General features: G+C 39.6%; 1 long non-coding RNA gene across 2 annotated transcripts in view; it reads left to right on the forward strand.

The window, feature by feature from the left end:
* LOC138803003 (uncharacterized) overlaps positions 1-8,720 on the forward strand; it is a 63,105-nt gene extending 54,385 nt beyond the window's left edge. For both annotated transcript variants that reach the window (XR_011364841.1, XR_011364840.1), the window contains one exon: positions 7,519-8,720. This is a non-coding gene — a long non-coding RNA (uncharacterized lncRNA). The remainder of the gene's footprint in view (positions 1-7,518) is intronic.
* Positions 8,721-9,737: the final 1,017 nt, after the last annotated feature.

Consider the following 9,737-nt stretch of genomic DNA (forward strand, 5'->3'; position numbering starts at 1 on the left):
GGGCGGATCCAGCGGGAGGACCGCCTGGAAAACTGGGACACAGCCATAGCCATAGGTGTATCCCTGTTTTCCAGGCATTACTCCCGCTGGATCCGCCCGCTCCACGGAGTGGGCAGACAGCGGGAATCTGCTGCCGAGCGTTCGGGTTCATACAAACCCGAACCTCGGCAGCTTCGGACCATCCCTACTATAGACCCACATGATTCCTTATTTTTTGTGACACCAATTGTACTTTCCAATGACAGACCAAATTTTTTTCCATAAAATACCAAGATCAGGAAAAAAAAAAAATTGCGGTGTGAAATAATAATAATAATAATAATAATAATAATAATAATAATAATACAACTGGGGTGTTATCTACGTTCTTCAAGTTAGTACGACTACAACTTATTTAACTTTTATTTGACGGCTTTTAAGGAATAAAAAACTTTTTAAAGTAAATCAAATGTTTAAAATTGCTCTATTACTATTCTTATAATGCTTTTATTTTTTATATAATGCTTTTATATTAAAAAGTACATAGGAGAGTGCACTGCTGTCACTACCTGAGAAGGGCCGCATATGTAGCCGAAACATTGCTTTTGTGGGAAGTGAGGATTTGTTTGCAAGTGCGCTCTCCTATTTACTTTTTTGGATTACTATTAGAGATGAGCGAAACCGGGTTCGAGTCGATCCGAACCCGAACGTTCGGCATTTGATTAGCGGTGGCTGCTGAACTTGGATAAAGCTCTAAGGTTGTCTGGAAAACATGGATACAGCCAATGACTATATCCATGTTTTCCACATAGCCTAAGGGCTTTATCCAACTTCAGCAGCCACCGCTACTCAAATGCCGAAAGTTCGGGTTCGGATCGACTCGAGCATGCTCGAGGTTCGCTCATCTCTAATTACTATACATACCTGGGTCCAGTTCAGTGAGATGTGCACCTGTACACACACACACATTTTTTTATATATATATATATATATATATATATATATATATATATATATATATATATATTTCTCCTGTTCTGGTGCTGCTTAGACTCCTTTTACTTTTGTGGATTGCTTTTATTTTTTGTCTATAGGGCTAAGTGAGGTATCAATGATCTGTACTTTCTTTCGGCAGCTTGCTTGCATATATGCAACTTTTTGATAACTTTTTATTACATTTTTTTTCGTATTTGCTATGCTAAAATCAGCAATTTTGCACTTTGACTTTTTTTGCCCTTACACCATTTATCATGCGAGATTAGGGCCATCATGGGGGGCCATGCTCCCACTAGACCACCACAAATGGGGCTTTTATATAATTTTAATGCAGCTGTCAGCTTTGACAGCTGCATTTAAATCAGTAACAAGCAGGGCATGGCGATCGGCTGAAGCCCGCTAGTAGCCCCGGCTTCTTATAGCAGCCGGTAGCTATGTTGTTCAGAGTGGGGTCACGGCATGACTCCTCTCTGAACCCCCTTGGCCGTCAAGGTGTTAAAATAGCAAATATAACACAAAATCATTATAATAACTATAATTTTCCCTAAATGCAAATGTTACACATAGCCAACAACCAGTTTCTGGTAGCACTCTTTAGGAATCTTAACTGATTACTCATGGGTAATGACCACTATTTCATATGCTGTAGCTTTCCAGTGGCAGAAGAGTAAAACTTCAAAGCATGTCTGAGCCACCACCATATTTTACTGTAGGCATTATGTTCTGTTCAGCATATGGTTTATCCTTCCTACTCCAAATGAACTGCTGATCCATAGGCTCTGCTCCTTGGATGCATGTGCACTCTCTTCCGTGTTCTTATAAGACCAGTGCGGGCATCCAGATTCATCCTCTTCCAATCACCTGTTATATCAGGCAGCAACCCCTAACCATGCATTAGCAATGGTTTCTAGTGTACCAGTGTTTGAAGGTCTTCTGCTAAGTGCTCTACTATTCTGTGTTCGACCTAGAAAGTTAACTGTCATGAACTGCCTGTCCCTAACTACAGAAGAACACTGCCAGCCCAAGTCTTCTGCCTGCACCTGGACCCATCTGCTCCTGGTAGAGGGGCTACATTTTAAGTTAGTAGGATAAGTGGCACAGCAGGTCCACACCAGTTACCCATGAGAGTATCTTACAGTGCAAATGGAAACTATAGCACCTGCTGCCACCAAATCTTGCTGCAGGTATTTAGCACTCACTCAAGGTTGTTTGACCCCAAGCCTCTAATGGCAGCTGGTGATAGCTTCCTCTTTCTGCCATGTTTGGGAAGTGTAGCCACTGTTCTTTTAGCTTTGAGCTTGTGAACAATGCTTAGCTATGTATTTAACTGTATCTCTCAGGATATTCAGTTTCCTTGGGGGAGGGACAACAATCTCCTCTTTAATTTTTTAGACCACTCTTGTGACTTTTCCATATTTGAAACATGCCATCAACAACATAATCAAGAAAGTCCTAGCTAGTCCTGGTATTTTAATATTTTATCTAAATCATAACTGATGAAGCTATTGAAGTCCTTGATGCTTTAAACATCTGATTTGCAAGAATGTGTTCTCAGGGATTCTACACATGAAATCGGAAATTTATGATATTAGAGTAGTCCACTCTAAATTTTTCTATTATAAAGTTTTATTCAAGATTTTCTATTTTAAAAAGTTTTCATGTTTAAAAAATGCCTCTGTTTTGTCTGCAATTGTTTGCATTTATATGTCATAAGCATAAAAGTATTGCAGGAAAATTGTCTTGTAGACGTCAGTTATGCTGGATAGCACTATAACTGGAATATTTATTAAAAGATAAATATTCTTACATAATAAAAGAAAGCTCAATGGCATTATATTTTGGTAAAAAAAATCTTACACAATTGTCATTTATTCGGAAACTTATTCATTAGAAGTTATCAGTGGTTTATAATAATATCATGCTGAAGCAAACATTTTAAAACTATGTCATATGTCATAATGTTTGGCTCTGTAAAGAAACCATTTTCCTTAGTTTAGGGATAACGTTTGAAACATTGAATGTTCTGACTTTGATGACTATATCCCATGCAATTTCCTGTCAGTAATCTTCAATATATTCCATCTGACTAACCATCTGTGGCTCTGTTGAGACTAAACCTTAACCCAGCAATATTTTCTTTAAATACCTATTATCAGTCTAAAACAAACAATGCATTTATTTTGAAAGATAAAATATAAAGTTAATCTTTCTTTGCACAATTTTTTGGAACTATTACTGGAAGTATTACTGATCTTCTTTGTAATTTATCTAAATATCTTATTTTGCCTACTTGGTCCTACTTTTTCTCTAGGATGTGTTTTCTACTGGTGCACAGATTTCCGTGTTTAACTGGTAACCCCCATTACAAGTAGACAACTCTGTCATTAAGTGCTGCCAGTAGAAATTACACTTTGGCTATCAAGCACAAAGAATACTCTCTAAAATGGGGTATCTATTCACCCCTGCATCTTCTCTCAGATTTTGCTTTGTGCACCCCAGAAAGAGAGAAAGCAGAGTAAACAGTATAACTAGAGATGAGAAGAACAAATCTGGTTTGCTCATCTCTAATTATAACCCACATGGGGTTGAAACTGGGCAGTGCCATGTACTTTCCTAGCATATGCCTTGGGTACACTTACAAGGGGTTGATCTATTCCTACTTAATCTTATTCTTAGGGCCATAAATTAGGCAGATTTGGCACTTTATCGATCTGTATGATAAAGACAACGATCAGTGATCATTGGCTGGATGTGTCTTTTAGTCCAGACCTGAAATCATCGACCTCCAGGCGCATATCGCTACATGTAATTCACGTAGCAATGCACGACCAACAGCTGATGACTGTGTAAAGAAAATAATAAAGTTCAAACACCAGGGAGTGTGGAGAGGTAAAATATAAACTATATTACACTTTTGAATCAAGGGCTTCATGGACATCGCTAACAATGTTTATGCAGCCCTTGCTGCATGATTATTATTAGCAGTGTAATAGGCTCAGTAAACGAGTGCCGATCTAGCAGATTGACACTTGTTTACTATAGTGATCAGGCCATGTAATACTATCCCCACTTAATCTTTTTTTTACCTTAGAGCCGTTTTACAGGGCCCGATGACTTCGTGAAATGAGTACCGATCTGTTAGATTGGCGATTGCCTACTGAGCACATATACTGCCCAAAAATCATGCAACAAGAGCTGCACAGACCTTCTTAGTGATGTCCATGCCGCCCTTGTAAAATAAACTATACTTACCTCTCCGCGCTCCCTAATATCCTGCTAGCTTTGGCTTGCTCCCAGAAGCATCTGAAGTGATAGGCCACCCAGCCAATCACTGGGACAGGACCATTGATTGGCTGAGCGGCCTGTCACTTCAGACACTGCTGGGAGTAAGCCAAAGCTAGCAGGACATCAGGGAGCACAAAGAGGTATAAATAGCTGTCACCCACACATTGCTATTTCACTTAGCGATTCGTGCCCGGCGGCTGATGATTTTAAGTCAGTACGTAAGACACAATCAGCCAATGATCTTTGACATCGGCTGATTGTTATCTTTATTACACAGAATGATGATCTGCCAAATCAGCCTGATACAGCAGATTATCGCTCCATGTAATAGGATCCTAACAACCAGATTGCACATCAGCATGATTACACACTAACACAGTTAACACACCCTAAAAAGCCACCACCACCACTCATCGAATACAGGTGCATGCATGTGCTGCTTGTGGGCAATAAAAGGCTTAAACACTCCATTAAAGTGTGTGTTTCTCATACAAGAAAACATATTGAAAGGCAACTCCGAATTTTTTTTTCTTTCAAATCAACTGCTATCAGAAAGTGCCAGAGATTTGTCATTTACTTTTATTAAAAAAATGTAAGTCTTCCAGTACTTATCAGCTACTGTATGTCCTGAATTTCGATGTCTATGACATTTAGCAACTGATGAGTGCTGGTAGATTTTTTTAATAGAAGTAAATTACAAATCTCTGGCACTTTCTGACACTAGTTCATTTTATTTATTTATTTTTTTTTTTTTGCTGGAGTTGCCCCTTAAACTTATTTCTAAGCTTTAATATAATGGTAGCATCTTCTGTTCTCCAAGGAGGTGGAAGGAATACTGGATCATAGCTCAGTCACACTAACTAACACTCACACTGATAATTAAAGCAGAAGGCCAGCAAACATTTTTATTAATGTATTGTAGTGCACCCCAAAAAAATTTTAAGAAATTACCAACATACACTTATTATGGCAAATGCTTATAAAGTGTTTTTTTCCCTGCACTTACTACTGCATCAAGGCTTCACTTCCTGGATAAAATGGTGATGTCACGACCCGACTCCCAGAGCTGTGCGGGCTGTGGCTGCTGGAGAGAATGATGGCAGGGGAACACTGAGGGACACAAAGCACTGGAGGGACACTGAGCATTCCCCTGCCAGCATCCTCTCCAGCAGCCACAGCCCGCACAGCTCTGGGAGTCGGGGCGTGACATCACCATGTTATCCAGGAAGTGAAGCCTTGATTCAGTACTTTAATAAAAAATTTTGCTGGACTTCTCCTTTAACTAATAAAATATTTTTATACCTAGTCCCTGGATTAATTATCCAGATTTGCTTTTTAATTCATTATATACATTTGTAAAGTTAGTTACTGGCCAGTTGATAAATAAAAAAGAGGAGAGGTCTATAAAAATCAAAAAGTCTCTTACAGGTATGGTATGTTCACCTTGGACAGACTAGTCTATGAAGTTTTATCCAACGTGTTAGATGTGACATCCTGTTTCTGCGTGTGTTTGGTTCCCTTTTATAAATGTGGTCATAAAAGTTGAAGTGGTCAACAGGGCATCACTAGCCCTGGACATTCTATATTGGGACCCAGGGGACATTTTTACTGTATGAGAGCTGGGGGGAGGATTAATACAGCATGGGGCACAGTGGAGGCATTATACTGGGGCACAGGGAGCATTTGTAATGAATGGGGGTAACATTGGGTTCTTACTATCAAGTGTGGGGGAGAGGCGACAAATTGGGGCAGTATTAGTGAGGACATTATCACCGCATGATACACTAATGGGGCACAATACTGTACAGTTGGAATAAGTTGTCCTGACCGTCAAAGTGAAATGCAAAGGAAAAGGGGAAAACTAATGGCTCCAAACAGAAAAGATGTCACCTGCCAATGACTGGATGTAACTGTAATACAGGTTTCAGAGCTCATATATAATACAAGTATGCACTACTATATGGACACTGCATGGAGGTATTATTGGTTATACTAGTCTATGTGGTGGACACAGTATACTTGTCAGGAACCGATGACACCAGACACACAGAGACAGTGAGCCCTGAGCTCAGCCCCGCCCACTGACTCTACCTACTTGCCCCCCTAGGCTAAACCCTAGGGCAGCAACTGGGCGGCGGTCCCTGTACTGGCTTGGTGGGACAAAAAGACAAGACAGACAGACAAAACACAATAAAGAATGGTCGACAGTCCGGGTCACAACAATCTGGCAGCAAAAGTACAAAATCGGATCCAAAAGCGTAGTCAGAAAACAGGCAATGAGGTCAGGGGCAGACGGCAAACAAGGGAGGTCAAAAATACTAAGCAGGAGTCACGAGAAACCAGAAAACAGAACACACAAGCAGGCAGAGACAAGTCAATAACCGGCAAGGCACAGGCAGAAGCTGAAATCTTAAATAGGACACCATGAACCAAGTCCAGAAGATGATAGGAGGGACCAGCTGTCAATCACTGAGGCAAAGGCAGGTTAACCGTTACATGACCAGGGAAGCTTAGAAGCACAGACACAGGTGGGGCCAGGAAAACAATTAGCAGACCAGAAGGAATAAGACACAGTTCAGACAGGGCAAAAACAAGGCAAACAAAACACAGAATAAATGGAAGATTATGGCCAAAAACGCAGTCTTTGGCGCAGAGGTCTAATCTTCGCAGCAGAGGGTGGCACTGATGCCTTTTCAGGCGTGATCATGACAATACTGTATGTGGTCATGAAGAGAACATTTGTCTTTTAGTGCAGGGCTACAGAGATATGCCCACTGGGCTCTAATTTTGTATTTTCCTAAGTAGCCTTTATGAAAATTTAAAGTCAGAGCAACAGAAATTTTTTTTATAAATATAAGTATTTTTAAAAGGTCCACATACTATAACCTAACTAGAATAACACGTTTTACTATAAAACAGAACATTTACTTTAAAGAATCGAAAAATACAAATATGAACATGACTTTTCGAGGGGTGCTTATAAAACTGAATCCCATCTGTCCTTCATGAGCTTAAGTGAAAATGATCTGAATAGGCATTTTAATTTTGTAAAGTAAACCCAAGGAGAAATGAATTATTGCGACTGAAAGAATGCTTTAATCTACATCTGCTTTACCAGACCTAACTTTCAAGTGCAATGATAACTCAATTGTAGCGCAAGTAATTTTATTTTTGTTTTACATTGACTTCCTTCTAGCTTCTAGAAAATCATATAGATGTATCAGTGAAGGTGACCTGTCACCCTTTGTAATCCCTCAGGTTCCGTCAGATGAACAGACAAATCATAAATTAACCTCTGAGATTAAAGTCAAGGAAGGAATTCAAAGATGTGGATTTATCAAATCCCATCGTCGTCTACATGCATCGCTCATAGGAAGTATTTAAAATTAATCAAATAATCTTATTGAACTGGATTTTTTACAGTTATCTCAAACTCATTTTCTTTCAAAGCTTTTGCAACACATCTTTGATTGACAGTGCACCTTTCTTTAGCGATCAGATTTTTCTATCCATCCAAAGGCCTTTACATTTCTTAAGCATACATTCATCTTCAACCCAAGGATTTCAGACTGAACAAATGCAATTACATTTCTTAAAAAATGCATAAAATAAAATGTGATATCCTATGACCTTGAGGGGAAAAATAATGGATACTGCATCATCTCAAGCAAGAAATCCACACTTGTACTTGTCAAATGCTGATGCTTAAAGATTCATGCCAGGCTATTAAAAATATCCCCAAATACTTTTGCTTGAACAAATGTGAGAGACAATTCTAAGACTGAAACAATTTATATGAAGCTTATGGTTACTGTGGGTCAAGGATCTGAGAACATATTTTCATCACCGACATGGGTTTATCATCACTAAACTTCTCCGTTCACTGCACAGAGACAGGGAAATAAAAAATAAAATCTATATAGCACACATCAGATAGCCAGTGGGGCGTTCAATCAATGCTATGCCTTGCTGGTCACTGTAGTATTTCTTTTCAGGGTCATGCATGAAAAACAGCGGTGAACCCGTGTAATAAGAGTGTTCTCTGAATATCCACTGTAAAATGTACAAAAGACCATTATTATTCTCAAAAATCCATGTGCATAGAAGTGCTTTTGAAGGATGTAGATTCAATGCATGGCTGTGAGATGTCACAGGATTGTTCCCAATTGCTGATATGTGCAGCAGTATGAAGCCTCTGGCAGATGTCAACTATAGAAATCTATGATGACCTTCTAAATGGAAATTTGCACCACTTGTTACATAAATGCAAGGTTTGATTTCATAGCCAAAATGTTTTGCACTTGTATTTTATTGCTAGTTTCTTATAAACATTATTGAAATGGTTGATAGATAAAATGCTTTCCAATACTTCCTGGACATGTGAGCATTTACATCAGTGACTTAAAATGAATGTACCAGTAGCACATTCGCTTTACATTTTTCACATGCATACAATGGCGCTGGCGCAGTCCTTTTATTTGAAGCGCGACCCGGTTCCGAGTACGGTGCTATTACCGGCACCGGCTGGAGCTGAATGGTGCTGGCATGGGGAAGTGGGTTGCACGGTACTGTTTATGAACCCTTTCCCGATTCCTGCTAACAGCGCCATACTATTCCCGTGCTGGGGCTAAAGCACTGGAGGTGGACCAGCCCGCCCCCAGTGGGAGGAAACCCCCTCCTCTCTATGATGCAGCTCCATTAAAATCAACAGATAAAAGAGGAGCGGGGGTTTCGTCCCACTGGGGGCTGGCTGGTCAACCTCCAGTTCTTCAGCCCTGGGACAGGAAATAGTTCAGTGCTGTACGCAGGAATCGGGCAAGGGTTCATAAACAGTACCGTGCAACCCGCTTCCCCATGCCAGCACCATTCTATGCATGTGAAAAACTTAAAATGAATGTACTGCTGGTAAATTCGCTTTAACTCTTTCATCTACATAGATTTTTGTAAAGATTTTTAGCAAATGAGAAAAACATTTAATTAATAGGTGATTCCAACATGGGACTCCACCATATGAAACTATTAATTAGTTCCTCTATAGTTTACACAACAAAGCTGATCTCAGGCACAACCTCTTCAGGGTAGCTTTCCTTTCAAGTGAATGCCAAGCCAGAAACATACGTGTTTTTTATGTTTTTAGGATGTCTAAATAAACATAATTTTTATTTTACGGAGCTGTGGACTTAGCCTATATTTTTTCACTAATTGTTACACAAACAAAACTATTATGCCAGGTATCTGTTAAATATTCTCAGCCACTTTTCTTTTTAGGAAATTTAGGTTGAACAATGTAAGGTGAGCCATGTCACTAAGCAGCAGTGATACTTTTCAGCACGTGTAAGCAATGTTCAGGAAGGGAGTCCTGACTGTGCTTCTTTCCAGATTAGAGTACCAATCCATTCTAGTATATCAGCCTTTTATATAACCCTTATTGATCACCCTGCAAGTGAGACTTGCAAGATATGAATTCAGAAAAAATA

Source organism: Dendropsophus ebraccatus, chromosome 10 (assembly GCF_027789765.1).
Source record: "Dendropsophus ebraccatus isolate aDenEbr1 chromosome 10, aDenEbr1.pat, whole genome shotgun sequence".
In the NCBI taxonomy this organism is placed as follows: Eukaryota; Metazoa; Chordata; class Amphibia; order Anura; family Hylidae; genus Dendropsophus; species Dendropsophus ebraccatus.